Source organism: Musca autumnalis, unplaced genomic scaffold (assembly GCF_047663935.1).
Source record: "Musca autumnalis isolate F117 unplaced genomic scaffold, ASM4766393v1 scaffold_5, whole genome shotgun sequence".
Taxonomy (NCBI): domain Eukaryota; kingdom Metazoa; phylum Arthropoda; class Insecta; order Diptera; family Muscidae; genus Musca; species Musca autumnalis.
The window spans coordinates 171,303,616-171,318,744 of record NW_027412088.1 but is presented as its reverse complement, the minus strand read 5'-3'; the positions used below and the strand labels follow the sequence as shown (position 1 = coordinate 171,318,744).

General features: G+C 34.7%; 1 protein-coding gene across 3 annotated transcripts in view; it reads left to right on the top strand.

The window, feature by feature from the left end:
- Positions 1–1,850: 1,850 nt before the first annotated feature.
- Positions 1,851–15,129, top strand: part of CalpA (calpain A) — a 29,909-nt gene continuing 16,630 nt past the window's right edge. Inside the window, exon 1 of one of the 3 annotated variants that reach the window (XM_073992099.1) lies at positions 1,851–2,026. The gene's annotated coding sequence lies outside the window, so the exon portion shown is untranslated. Of the gene's footprint in view, positions 2,027–13,567; positions 13,695–15,129 lie in introns of those variants that run through there. The other 2 variants (XM_073992100.1, XM_073992101.1) reach the window with 2 other exon arrangements.

The following is a 15,129-nucleotide window of genomic DNA, read 5'->3' as shown; positions in this document are numbered from 1 at the left end:
AAATGCCACACAATTATGGCTCCTTTAATAACAACGTATGGCAAATGGCAAAAACTTTCAATGGCAACAAGGGGAATGGTAAAAAGGGCCGGTTTACTTTGCAAGTAAAAAGTAGGCCTGTTCGATAACTTCGCAAGTTAAAAGTATTTGCAAGTTCTCTTTTATTGAACAAGTTTCTTATCGAACAGCATTTTGTAAAAGTTTGTACAAACTTTTAGGTTATCGAACAGACCTAGTATTTGCAACCACTTCGCTTTTACTGCACAAGTTTGTTATCAAACAGCGCTGAAATTATGCGTCTCTAGATCGACTTTCATAGTAGAGTAAAATCATAAAATTGCTGTAGTGGGGAATTCGATTTAAGAACGCCTAATTTCATGAAATTTTTTAATGAAATTCACGCTAGTGTGGACCGGGACTAAAGGAACAGACCATGAATAATTATTACTGAAAAAGTAAAAAGACACAACTATAACTTGTGATATGCAGAAATTAATTTTTGTGTGGTCACCCTGTGTCTTCATGTGTATTGTGCATGACAGCAGAAAAACCGCCAACATTGAAGGCAGACGTTACCCAGCGTTGCCAGTATTTTTTAGCCTCTTTTCCCCAACTTTTCCAAAACTTTTTATTAGATTAAATGTTCTTATTAGATCCAGTAAAAACTATCAAATATTATATACTGATTTTCATCGTACAAATTATTTGTCATGTAAACCTGTAAGTAGAATGTGTAATGATTTCAATTCTTTATATAGTAGCATAGACTTTGGCACGAACACTAACATCATTAACTAGGCGTTTACGCCAGACAGTTTGTCTCCAAATACAACTCTGATTTACTAACTAATACATACATGTGTCTTTTGTCTTCCAACTGTCCATCATTTTTTCAGAGACAGTTGGGTTAACAAATTTTTGACATTTTTGCAAAAAAGAAGTGAAACGATAATTGAAATGTGTAGAAAGTAAAAGAATATGAACAAAAACAAAATATGTGAACGGAAAACAAAAAGAAATCGATGATTTTCATTTATAATTTTACAACTGTTTTTGCAGTTGTCTGGACGCCTACGTCACACAGACAAGTTTTGTGGTTTTGACTATCAATACATGAACTCAACTGTCCTGTCATGTGTAAACTCATAAGTTTTTTGCCCATACCTGTATACGGTCGTATACCCAGGGCGTGTGTGGTGAAAAAAGTAGAACACATGTTTTCTTATGAGAATTACCGAAATACGTCGAGCGTATACTTTTTGTAAGTTGAAAAAATTTAAGTTTGACAGAACGTTATTGTTTGTATGTGTGTGTGTTTTGTATTTTAAAAACAAAAGCCCAACAAAACATGAAATACAATTCATTGCAAAGGAAAATTATTTGTTTTACGAATGAAAACATTTAAGTAAGTTTAGGTTGCGGATTTTGTGTTTTAAATGTGATTTGGGACTCAACGTATTTGGGTAATACGGACGCTCAGAGAGCGTTGTTTTGGTAGGTTGGTGAAATATTTGTGTACGTCCCGTCCTTATTTAGGTTTAGCAGTTTAATCTTAGTATATAAAAAGTTAACCGGCTGTTGGAAATATATAATCTGTAGCTTCCAGCATTATCCGGATCATGGTGTGTACGCGATCCCTACGTTCGAAGGGAGGTCGCCCCCCTCGGTCGGTAGGGGTGGAAATGAGTGGCGTTGGGAACGTTCGAAAAATTAGTCAAAAATAAAAATCCCCAAATATTTTTCAGATTTCCTCAATAATTTCCCAATACCCCAAGTCGAAATTTTTTCCCAATTTTAAATAAAAATTCCCCAATTTGGGGAAAAATCCCCAATACTGACAACGCTGCAGTTACCATCACTTTTGAGTCAAAAACAAAAACAATTTCATTCAATGAAATTTTGCGGCTGATTTTCGGCTTTTGTCGCGGCGGCTGGCTCTTTACGCTCAGTCAGTCAGTCAGTCATTTGTTTAAAGCGTTGTGAAACAGTCCGTTTGTTCTTGGTTAATTCCGTCGATCTTCCGTAGGTGCGTGTTGTTTTTTGTGTGTGTTTGTGTGATTGTTTATAATAAATACATTCTATGCTATTTACTATTGCTGCTGCTGGTTGGTGGTGTTTTGAGATTCTTAGCAAAAAAAGGAATTCATTTGGAAACAGAAATAAAAAAATTTAACGCAAAATCAAAAGAAAGAGTGGCGAAATGTTGTTGAAATATAGAAACAAAAATATTACGAAAAGAAATACATGATTTTTTTCTATGTAAAGAGAAAGTGGAAATAATGTTGTTGCTGTTGATGATGTCATCAATAAAACAATAACAAAACATATGGAAACCCTTTGGTTGAATGGAAAAAGTTACAGAGACGAACGGAAATTGTATATTATATCCAAAATTAGAATCTTTTGGAAATTTCAATCATAAAACAACAACAAGTAACAAACAGGCAGAAGAAGGAGAAAAAAAGCAGAAGAGTGAATTTCTTTAGTGGTGGTGGCCATGATAATTTATTAGGCAGCAAGCCACAGTCTCCTGGCATTGCTCTTCAGCTGATTCATCTTAAAATTGCCGACAAGCAGAAGTAGTAGCAGCCGAACCACTCTTCTCACCTGCTGCTACCTACCTATGATGATTTGTTATTGAAACGAAGGCGGTGTGATGACAGAGAAGGAGGAGAAAGGGTAGAGAGTGCATTTGCCTATCAAAGCAAATAACAACAACAATACAAAGGCCTTAATAATTTATTTAATGTTGAATACAAATAATTTCCATGAATTACTTGAATTTAATTGCGGTAAATGAACTACATTTTAAGGGGGAAAGTTTTTTCATTTCAAACCCACATGAAGTTGAGACCATTCACTGGCCGACCACCCTTTTATGGAGTCGTGTAACTGTTTGGGGAATTTTTGTTTTGCCTTCATAATGACTAACTCCATCCACACATCTCTTTGGAGGACCATTTTAGGCGTGCTAATTATAATTAGTATAGACTAAATGTCATTGTCTTGTCTTTAGTTTTTTGATATGAAAATTTGTCGTTTTTTGGCACTCCTTGAATAAATTTATTTCTAATCTAAACGGCGTCAACGCCTCAATAGTACTTTTACACATTTGAGTCATCCTCAACAAAGTACTACACGGCGTTGATGTCTAGCACCCAAGTTCATAAAAAATGCAAAAAAAATGGGTGAAACTTTTCAAAAGCCAAATAAAATGATTTGTTTATTTACTTTTTACGTGCGTTCTAAGTAAATAAATACAGCGGCGAAGGGGGGTTCCTAGAACAAGATTTTTTTTGTTTACAAATGAAAACAATTTAAAGCCGCTTGATTTTCAACAACTTACTGGCTCTTGTTGTTGTTGAATTGTTATCAATTTAATTTATTTGTGTGTTTTATTAAATAATTGCGGAAATGATTAAACAAGTTTTGTTTCTATTTACCCAAAAAATAAAACAAACTTTGGTTTATTTTCCAAAAAACACAGAGTAGGAGTCGTCATCGCTCTTAAACTGTGAGAAATAACGCCTAGCCATTCTGAAAAAAGAAACAAAATTCCCAATTTTTGTTGAAAGAATTATTGTTTCAAAGAATACGCAAATTGTGTGTATTAGGGTAGCTAAAAATATCCCAACCTAAAAGATCTTCTACTCACATACATTTGATATTTGCTGGAATTTTGTCTTTGTTTTGTTGCTCATTCCCTTCTAAGAGTAAAGGAATTTACAGTAGAAGCGAACACAAAGCAAATAGCCACAAACTAAATTTAATTGTATCACGAAGATAATTGTTGTTTTTTGTGTAAATATGTATAAACGTTTGCTTACTTCGAGTTGAAGCAAAAATGAATTGAATTTCGCCATTATGAAACAGGGAATGTTTTTTACTATGAACAAGCAATTAAATGAGAATGTATATTGGGGTGGCACAATAGAAAATATTTGCGACCTGTTCCTGTACTTTATTAACCGGCAAAAGTTACAAAAGTGGTAAGAATTTTTTTTTCGTTCTGCAACAGAGCTTTGCTTTAGAAATTAAAAAATAAAGAAATAGGATTCCCTTTCCAACGTTTATACGAAATATGGTTTAAAACTTGTCTTGGGTAAACACAGTATAAGTCCCAATATACATTAGGCGAGTTTACTTGCGGCAATTGTCAGTTTGTAGGTGAGAGAGGGTGCTGAGAGGCAAAGGGTTACCATATGCCTCACCTCTCTCTCCTACAAAATGACAATTGCCGCAAGTAAATTCGCCCAATGTAAATTGGGACTAACACTTTACATACCATTAGACCAACAGGCCACACATCAAGTTAGGTTGCTTAAAATCTATTCTATTTAATAGGTGTGTCTTTTTACGTGATAATTTGTAATACTTATTACGAAATGTTACTAAATGCTGTCTTTTTATACAAAAGTTCAGTAAAAGAGAGCGAAGTGAGAGAACAATTTTGAATGTTGTTTGCTGAGAAATTGCTAAAAGTAGCTGAAAGAATTTTTCCCAGCAACATTTAGCAAGTTCGATCGGCTGTTTTTTAATCATCTGATAATGGTCAGCTGCTCAATGTTTATCTTTTTTTGTGGAAAAATACTATTAATATTACGATAATATATTAATTATTTTTTATTTTGCTTAAAATTGAAGAACTTTTTCATTGCTTTAGAGTTGGTTTTTCTTTCATGCATTGTCGCCAATGTTTTTGTTTTGGTTATAAATTGTTATCTTGCTAAAGTTTACTAAATGCTGTCTTTTTACTTTTTTCTTCATTTTCGTATCAAAAAGTAACATTTCTCTTACTCTCTGAAAAGAAGTTACTGAATAATTATTACTGAAAAAGTAAAAAGACACAACTCCAAGAAAGCTCTTAACATAACCAGATATATGGTCACGACTCCTTAAGCCGTAGACAAAGCGCACAATACTGTTAACAACACGCTTCAATACGATGAAGTACGATCTAAAGAACCATAAACAACTTCCAGACCATAGTTAACATGAGGCATTAGCAGCACATAAACTAACCTATGTTTAACCCATGAAGGAAGGTATTATTTGTGGAATAAAATCTCCGAATTATGCTAAAAACTTTCCTATGCACATAGTCAGCATGATATTCAAATGCAAGCTTTTCATCCACAAAAATTCCCAACATCTTATGGCAGGATACAAAGCTAATCAAATTTCGGTCCAGAAAAATGTTTAGGTCAAACGATTGACTCCTGAATCTGATTGCCCTCGTCTTAGCTGGGTTGATCACCAACGAGTTCTCTATAGACCATAGCCTAAAACGATCAAGGCTATGATTTATTCCAGTATCAAAAATAGCAGGAGACATTCCATTTCTACCAAAAACAAGGAACACATAATCCGCATACAAAAGCGGTTTGCAATTCGCATCACAGCACCACTCAGCAAGGCTATTAACATAGAGGACAAACGACAGAGGTCCAAGCACGGAACACTGCGTAACACCATGTGTAAGTAGAAGTGTCCCAGAAGACTGACCGTTATAGGAGACGAACTTTGATCTGCCATATAAGTACGAAACTATCAGATTACAAGCAGAAAGAGAACAATTGAATTCATTTCTGAGCTTCCTAACCAATACAGTATGTGAAATCGAATCAAATGCCTTAGTTATATCCAAAGACACAACTGCAGTATCACTATTAGAGTTCAAATTGCACCTTACAATATCAGTCATATACAATAACAAACCAGTCCTACTACGGTTCTTACGGAATGCAAATTGACCATCATATATATACCTACCAACAAAAGATAACAACTGGTCCCTCATAATATGCTCACACACTTTAGATAACACAGGTAGAATGGAAATAGGCCTTAGGTCTTCAGCACAATTCACAACATTCCCTTTCGGTATTGGAACAACACGAGCATTTTTCCAATGTTGCGGAAACACCGAAGATGTGAGAATAGAATTGACTAAATCGAAGATACAGTTCGGAATATAAGGAAATATTATCTTTAAGAAGTCCAAAGGTATTTCATCGACACCAATGGATCTGGACTTGATTCTACTTAGTGCAACATCCACAATATCCACACAATGAAAAGAAAATTCACCACCACGTTCAGCTAAATCCTTGAAGTCAAAAACACCAATACGCGAGCCATTATAGACAAACGAAGCATTAAGCACATCAACATTAATGTCAACAGTAACATCATCTCCACCAACAAACCCTGACCCCCTCAAAAAACGCCATAAAGCAGTTGGACCCATAGATTTAAATTTCCTACTATAGTACCTCCTACGCTCACGCCGGATAACAGATTCCACTTTATTACGGTATCTACAAAATGTCCTCCAATTCTCACTATTTTATTGGACTGATAACAACCAAAATCTAAGTCACGCAGTGAACAGGCTAAAGTAATGAAATTAGCATTGATCCCATTATCATAAGGATAAATTCTTCTGCGCACCACCGGAATAGATTGAAATAAATGCATAATAAGAGAAGAAAGAATAGAACACTTAACATCAACAACATTGAGAAGACTAAAATCAAAAGCTGATATATAAGTATACAATCGATTCCAATTAATATTTCTATAGTCTCGATATTCAACAAACTCAACTGATGTATCAACGCTGACGTTCAGTGACGCAAAAATAGGCGAGTGATCAGATATTGAAGGGCACACCACCTGGTCAGAAAGATAAATCTTAGATCAGTTACTAAGTAATACAAAATCTATCAATGGAGTAGAGCCACGTGGTACATCAAAGTGAGTGGGTTTCGAGTTGTGTGAAATACTAAGATTGAGTCGAAAGCAAGCAGTATGAACAGTCAAGGATTTATGTATGTCAAACATATTGTAATTGAAAACACCCATTACAACTTTGTAGGTATATCTCAAAAAGAGGTCAGTATGAAGATTTTCAAACTTAACAAAATCACCAGGAGGAGGCAAGTATATCACACCAAGAAGAACCTTAGCATCACCAGAGAAGAACTCAACAAACAGTGACTCACACTTACCCAAGACGGAAGTCTTCAATACGACTTTATACCTAATGCTTCAAGAAATATAAACTCCTACGTCACCACCCTTGCAGTTCCTGCTGTCATTTCGTCTCAGAAAGCGATAGTACATTCAGAGCAGAACCAGAAAGAATAGACTTGAGTTCGTTAAACTTAGTTCAATGTGTCGACGGCCTGATGCTACGGCAATTTAAAAGAGCAATATTAAATTTACTTTTACATGAACTTAAAACAGAGTTAATGTACAAATTGCTGCTAATAACTGGCCCCATTAGGATCAGAAAACATCAAAAGCATTGAACGTAGTTATAGAGGGGAACCAAAAATAAGAAAATAACAAAAAAATTAACATCCAACATTTCACAATATATTAAAATTTATATCAATCATTAACCTTAAAGCAGCTGATCGAAAAAAATGAGATTAAATTTATAAAAAGAGAAAAAAAATAGCCAATATCAAACAATCTCCAGTAAAATGGATATTCAACGTTATGCTAAGAAAATTACAAAAAAAACATAATAAACTAACTACGTATACAATACGTGACAGACTAATTATTATCTGCTTCAGCATCACGAAGAAGTGAGTCACATTGGGCAGCAACCAACAGTTTCATAACTGCCGTCCGGAAACAACAACCAGACCTTCAGATGATCCAAATTCATTATTTTAAATTTCTTCACCATATTTAAGCGGAGGACTTTCTTGCAAAAAAAATTAAGATGCGATGCAGCCGGCGAATTTTGAAGTATTATATATATAATTGTTCCACAAACATCCCAGATGGGACAAGGGAGACTTCTCTCATATCAATGAGTGCACGCCGATTCATATTGGCTCAATGATATGGGACCTACTTTTTATTGCCGAGTCCGAACGGTGTGTCTTACGACACCACTTGTAGAGAAGTTTTTCATGGCTTAAATACTCAGGAAATGTCGCCAACATTTACTGCGGGGGAATTTTGCCACCGTTGAAAATTTGATGTTGCTTGGCCTGGGATTCGAACCGCAGACCTTCTGAGTGCAAGGCGGACGTGCTAACCATTGCACCACGGTGGCCCCCAAGTTTTGAAGTATTCCTTCATCAAATTATCACGTTTAGACACCTTATTAAATTTAACCAAAATTTTTTTCCTGCGATTGATATAACAAACTTGGTTGATATCAAGACTGGTGGTGATGGGTATATTATAAAAAGAACCCAATGCAATGACTGGCGCCTCTAAATCATTTAAACAACCAATCAGAATATCAGAACGATTTACCCTCTTATGTAAAATATTATCTTCACTCTCCAAAGAAGCAAATTTAGCTGAAATGGACACTTGGATACGCTGCACTCTGTCATTACATTCCACGATTTTCGATTTCATCTCAGCCACACATGAGCTCACTTCACCTTTAATTTCATCTAAGATAATCCTCATGAAATCTTGCTGCGTCTGGTAATTATTGACGAAATTATCAAGTTTCTCATTCAAACTGTTTATCTTTTCTAAAATACCAGCTGGAACATATGGATGCAAAAGACCTCACCGCTTTTAAAACATTCGGATGCTTATTATCAATATTTGCCGAGGAACTATGCAACCAGAGATTACAAACTTTGCATTGAACACTGCCTTGAGTTTTAGTAAAAGACCCATTACAGATTTTACATTTAACGGGAAAAACACAATTTACACCGCCTCGATTTAGTTAAAAAAGTTTAATTCAAAATTAAATTCATAGAGTCCAAATGAATTTTAATATCAGCAACTTATAGGCACCACAGATATTTGTTATATTTGTTTCCTATGGCCAGGAGGCCTTTTTAAGATCCTCGACTTCTAAAGATCTTCTATATGTGCAGAAGAGCTTTTTAAGGTCTTCTATATGGTCAGATGGCTTTCCCAAGGTCTTCCATATGCGCAGAAACCTTTCAATATTTTCCATATGGTCAGAAGGCCATTTCTAGGCCCTCTACATGGAAAAAAGGCCATCTCAAGATCTTATATATGGACAGATGACCGTCTTAAGGTCTTCTACATAGACCTTCTCAGGGTCTTGTATATGGGCAGAAGAACTTCTTAAGGTCTTCTATATGGCAAGAAGTCCTTCCTAAGGTCTTCGATATGCGCAGAAGCTTTTTCAATATTTCCATAGGGTCAGCAGGCCTTTCCCAGGTTCTCTACATGGACAAAAGGCCTTTTCAAGATATTTTATATGAACATATGAGTTTCTCAAGGTCTCCTACATGGACGGAAAATTTTCTCAGGGTCTTCTATATGGGCAGGTGACCTTCTTAAGATCTTCTATATGGTTAGAATGTCTTTTCAAGGACTTGTATATACGAAGAAGCTTTCTCAAGGTCTTCTCTGCAGACAGAAGCATTTTTAATGTCTTCCATATGATCCGAAACCTTTTCAATGTCTTCCATATTGTCACAAGGCATTTTCAATTTCTTCTAATTGCGCAGAAGCCTTCTCAATATGTTCTATATGAACAGAATACCATCTTCTTCTATATGGACAAAAGCATTTTCTTCTTCTCTAAGGGCAGAAGAACTTGTTAAGGATCTTCTTGAGGTCTTCTATACGCTCAGAAGCATTTTAGAAGTCTTCTATATAGACATAAACCTTATCAATGTGTTTTATTTGAACAGAAGGTGTTCTAAATGTCTCCAAGATGGGCAGAAGATCTTCTCAAGGACTTCTATATGGACAGATGACTTTTTCAAGGTCTTCTACATAGACCAAAGACCTTCTAAAGTTCTACTACATGGACAGAAACATTTTTTTTCTCCTCTATATGACAGAAGTCTTCTATATAGTCAGATAACTTTTCAAGGTCTTTTATATTCGCAGAAGCTTTCTTAAGATCTTCTCTACGGGTAGAGGACCTCCTTAACGTCTTCGGTCAGAAGGTCTCCTATATGCGCAGAAGACTTTTCTATGTCTTTCTCACGGTCAGAAAGCTTTTTCAAGGCAAGTGCAAAAGTCCTTTCTATATGGTCAGAAGACCTTTTAAAGGTCTTCTATATGCAGAAAAGCCTTCTCAATGTCTTCCATTGCCTTCTTTTAAGGAGTTCTATACACTCAGAAGGTCATTTAGACTTCTATATACTTTCCCGATCAGTCTCCTGCGGAGCCCATTATTGAAAAGGACTTCCATGGAGGCCTCTGCTGTTGTTCGGCAATGATACCTTGGTCTCAATAATTGATAAATTTCCTACCGAAGTGAAGACATGTGCGGACCATTGATTGTGGATGGATCGGTAAACGAACGTCATATTAATTGGCGGGGTGAATGAACCACTAAGAAACGGCTTTAGTGATTGTCTCGATTGTGCAACTGCAAAAGAAATATAAATGTGGCATTCGAAGAGAAGATTAGTGTGGATCATTGAGTCGATTGAAGCTTTCCATAGAAGAAGTTCTACATAGACAAATGGCCTTCAAACGATGTTTTACATGCGGAGAAGCCTTTTCAATTTCTTATATACGGACGGATGACATTCTCAAGGACATCTTTATGCGTAGAAGCTTTTGCAATATCTTCTATATGTTAAGAAGTGCTTTTCCAGGTCCTCTATGTGAGCAGAAGATCTTTTGAAGGTCTTCTATGTGGGCAAAATAAATTCTCAAATCCTTTCATTTGGACAGAAAGTCTTTTATATGGACAAAATCCTTCTCAAGATCATCTTTATACGCTGAAGCTTTCTCAAGGTCTTCTATATGGTCAAAAGATATTCTTCTGGTCTTTTATATGCGGAGAAGTCTGTTCAGTGTCATTTATACAGACGGAAGACCTTCTCAAGGTTTCCAATATGGGCAAAAGATCTCGAGGTTTTCTATACATTCAGAAGACATCTTCTCGTGGGCAGAAGACCTTCTCACGGTGTTCTACATGGACAAACGTTTCTCTATATCATAGCCGACCAAGAAGAGCGAGCGCTTAAATTGTTTATGTGTGGGTAAAATTACACTGACAGAACAGGGTGATGATTTTCATATTGAGTGTGAAATGAAAAATATATTGTTGGCGCGTTCGCTTTGTATGACTTAAATTAAAAATAATATAAATAACTTCATAATTTGAAAAGTATTTTTCTTCATATGTTAATTTTTTTGAGAGAAAAAACAAATTGTATATAAAAATGATTTTTTAAGACTTTCTAAGCATACATACATTTTTTATTGATGTATTGCAGACGAGGCATTCTGCGTCATTAAAAATATTAATACAAAACAAAAAATCATTTTCAAATTCTTCCCTCCACATAGTTGCTGTACAACTGCAAAATCTTTTCAGTGTACCCAAAAAAAACAAATAAAGCGGCATCAACCTGCTTGCATGAAATTCAGTACAAGACTGAAGTAAAAAAAATCAAAACATTTGCTCTCTTACTTTGCGTTCGGGTCGCGTGTGTGTGATTTGCCGAAAAACTTCGTAACCAAATCAATACCCACGAACGGGTTTGCTCTATATGGAGAAAAGACCTTCTCAAAGTCTTCTATATGGGTAGAAGATCTTCTCAAGTTCTTACATATAGGCAGAAGACCTTCTTCTTTTCTTTCGGCAACTCAAAAAATCGTTACAAAATTGTGTCTTGTTTTTTGAGCTTCTCAATGTTTTCAACTGCCATCTCACAAAGTGTCTCATCAATTGACAATTTAATGATGTCATTCTCAAATATCTTTAATAATTTCTAAAATAAAATAAAGCAACAAATATGAGCATAAAATGTATAAAAAATATAATTGCAATCATGCAAAATATAGAATGACACTAATAGCCAATAGTGTGAAATTCATAATTTATATTTGTTGGATCCCATGCTAAAACATTACCAACAACAGAATTTCAATTGTTTATAACCAAAGTGTACTCATAAATAACAGCAAAACATATTAAACAAAGAATAATTTTTAATGTTTTTAATATTGCTTAGTAATTGATATATTCTACGAAGAAAAAATTCTAAATAAACAATTCCCGAAAAGTTTGAAATTTTGGGTTTGCCAAACCATTAAAATCAAACGCCAAGGAATTTAATTGTTATGATTGGCTTATATTTTGACACTACTCTTAATTAGCATTCAGTTAGCGCCATGGTTTAATAAGAAAGGTTAGCCAAAGCTTTATGTCAATTTAAATTTTTTCATTCGAGTATTCCTAAAACTTCAAAACAATATAAACAAACTGTGTATGTGTGTGTGGTGTTTGAATAATATGCCAAACAATTTGAAAAACAATCGAATTCTATGATTTTTAAAATTGTTTTTAGACCATTTGTATGGAAGAAATTGGTGAGAGTTGCATTGAAACAATCAGTTTATTATATTCACAACGCGATTATGTGGAGAAAACTTAACTCTTCATTCATTTTTCGCGTTTTTTATAAAATGCTCAAAAAATGCATTGTAAACAAACACACTTGTTGCTTTTATTTTGAAGTTTTAGGAATTCGAGAAAAACAAGGGTTCTATAGATTTTTTCATTTAAATCTACCTCTTTACATATACCATGGTTAGCGCCAATTTTCAATGTTGTGCCAAACAAATTTGTGTGGTTTTTTTTTCTTAATTGCGATCCACACTAATACATAGGTATTTCCTCTATAAATAAATATTTTGATACATGGAGCCAGTTACCTATCTCTATAAGCGAGAGATACAACACACAAGTGATCATATCAAGAAACTGGGGAGCAAAAAAACTAGTTTGGCGCAATTATTAATGCGGCGTTCCCGTCCCCTAACGACAACGTAACTTGAATTGTGCATTCATTACAAATACTTTTCTACAGAAAAACGTGGCCAACAATTTAATGTATTGTTTTGCAATTTCAAAAAATATTTATAAAAAAGTGCAAAACAAATCAATGACGCATTCCATGGACCATAACTTGAACATCTAATAAGAGAAAAAGAGGGAATCTACAAAAAAAAAGCTATGAGCAAAATTCTGAAATTCAATATCATGCACTTGGTTGTGGTGTTTGGATAGCATTGAAATTGCCATAAAAACCATGGTATAAAAATATCAATTATTCATAGCAATTTATGTGTTCTGCTACTACTAAATTTCAGATAAATTGCAAAATACTTGGTTTTGGTTTGTGTTTTCATTAAAACAAATTCCATTATAAATATCCATAGAAGTGATTAAGTCTAAAATCAATATTGAAACAAAACGCCTTTTCCTCTTTTGGAGAAATCAGGTGATAGATAAGATAGATAACAGCAAAACGGTTTACAAAATGGAATTAATGTGTGTGTGCTTTAAAGTCGTTCTAATACCTTTTTTTGCTGCTTCAATGTGTAGAGGATTTTGGAATAATAAACATTTCTTAAATACTAATCATTGCATATTAGTCATGTACTTAAAAATGTCAAGCACGTCATTGTTTAGTTCGGCAAAGAAGAGATTGAAAAAAAATAATTTTATTTCGGTGTGTCTGTGGCAAATAACTTAATTATTGACAATTAAAAGTTTTATTATGAAAACCCCCAATATTTTGTTTTTCTAATTACTTAAAAGTAAATTTTTGGCAAAAACATAGCATAACCCTCAAACAATTTGTAATGTGGCCAGGTAGCTTCAATACTTAAAGATTTGTCTAATACGGATCACATTGCAAACTCTCTAGCCCTGTTCCCTTGCCCTGCGTTTATACATGACAGGACAGGTGAGTAAATGTATTGATTGTCAAAAACCCAAAACTTGCCTGTGTGCCGTAGGCGTCCAGACAACAGCAAAACCAGTTGTAAAATTATGAATGAAAATCGTCGATTTCTTTTTGTTTTCCGTTCACATATTTTGTTTTTGTTTTGTTGAATCCCAGTCCTGTTGTCTTTTTTGTTATTTGAAATAGATTTGTTTTCATTTGTCCAAAAATGTCCATGTTTTCTGTCTACGAAAATTACCAGACAGTGACAACTAGCCAAATGTTTGTATGTATTAGTAAATCAAAGTTGTATTTGCAGACAGTCTGTCTTGTGTAAACGCCATGTTACGTGCAAGAATCTTTAAGTTTTAACGAAAAGCGTTCCCCTACTTCAAACACCATACAATTCATATGAGAGCCGTTTATAAGACCTTGATGGAGAGAGGTGGGGAATATGGTAACTATTTGCCTATAAACACCCTCTCTCTCCTTCAAACTGACAATTTTGCCTAATATATGGTCTGTTCCAGAACTGCAGGAATCTACTAATTTTTACTATTTTTCCGATAACATAAAGGAAAAAATGTTATCGTAGTAAAAATTAGAAGCTTCTTGCAGGTTCTGAAACAGAGCAATAAATGGTCTGTTCCAGTACTGCAAGAATCTACTAATTGTTACTATTTTTCTCGATAACATAAAGGAAAAAATGTTATCGTAGTAAAAAATAGTAGCTTCTTGCAGGTTCTGGAACAGAGCAAAATATGGACTATCTTTTACTAATTTTGCCGGTTTTACCATTTTCAAAAGTAAAGGAACAGACCATCTAATAGGGATTTTGACACTTTATGCATGTTTACTATTAAGCTACATTGCCACACATCAAATTCTTCAAATAATTTGTATGAAACAAAAATATAATGCTAGGTTTACATTTACGAAATCCACTCGATTTCAACTCCATTGCTTAAACGTCAAAAAGAGTTCATTGACGTATACGCAAAGGAATTGAGAACTGAAATCCACCAAATTTCGTAAATGTAAACGTACTATAAGGAATGAAACAACCAAGGGAATCTTTCGCAGTAAACAACTTAAAGCTAATTTAGATTAGTACAAAGGATAAAATGCGGGGCTGATTGTGCTTGACGAGTTTTAGTTCACCGTATAACACCTATACATTCCGAGAACTGAATGCCTGATATGAAATCTGGAGTTTGTTGCTGAACCTACTTTCCCAATTGCCCATTGTCGAAAAGGTCTTCCATGGAGGCCTATGCTGTTGTTCGTCAATGAAACTTTGGTCTCAATAATTGATAAATTTCCTACCGAAGAGAAGACTTGTGCGGACTATTGATTGTGGATGGATCGGTAAACGAACGTCATATTAATTGACGGGGTGAAAGAACCACGAAGGAGCGGCTTTAGTGATTGTCTCGAATGTAGGTTATGTTTGGAA